The following is a 232-nucleotide window of genomic DNA, read 5'->3' as shown; positions in this document are numbered from 1 at the left end:
GGGAGTGGATTTTTCGGGAAATCTCGCCCTGCCCATCGCGTAGCCATGGGTTTGGATCAGATCTCCGTTTGGATTGGGATCGGAAGGACGCTAGTATGTCGCTCAAGGATTATATGAATTTTAAGTAAATAGTTTGATGGGTGCGATCATACCAGCACTAATGCACCGGATCCCATCAGAACTCCGCAGTTAAGCGTGCTTGGGCGAGAGTAGTACTAGGATGGGTGACCTC

The 232-nt window shown here is 49.6% G+C and overlaps 1 pseudogene; it reads left to right on the top strand.

Moving 5' to 3' along the window:
• Positions 1-138: 138 nt before the first annotated feature.
• On the top strand, positions 139-232 carry LOC118345393 (annotated as a pseudogene; the record flags this gene model as incomplete).

This window comes from Juglans regia, unplaced genomic scaffold, assembly GCF_001411555.2.
Source record: "Juglans regia cultivar Chandler unplaced genomic scaffold, Walnut 2.0 Scaffold_2549, whole genome shotgun sequence".
NCBI classification, from domain to species: Eukaryota; Viridiplantae; Streptophyta; class Magnoliopsida; order Fagales; family Juglandaceae; genus Juglans; species Juglans regia.
The sequence above is the reverse complement of the archived record's forward strand: the minus strand, read 5'-3'. Positions and strand labels throughout refer to the sequence as shown.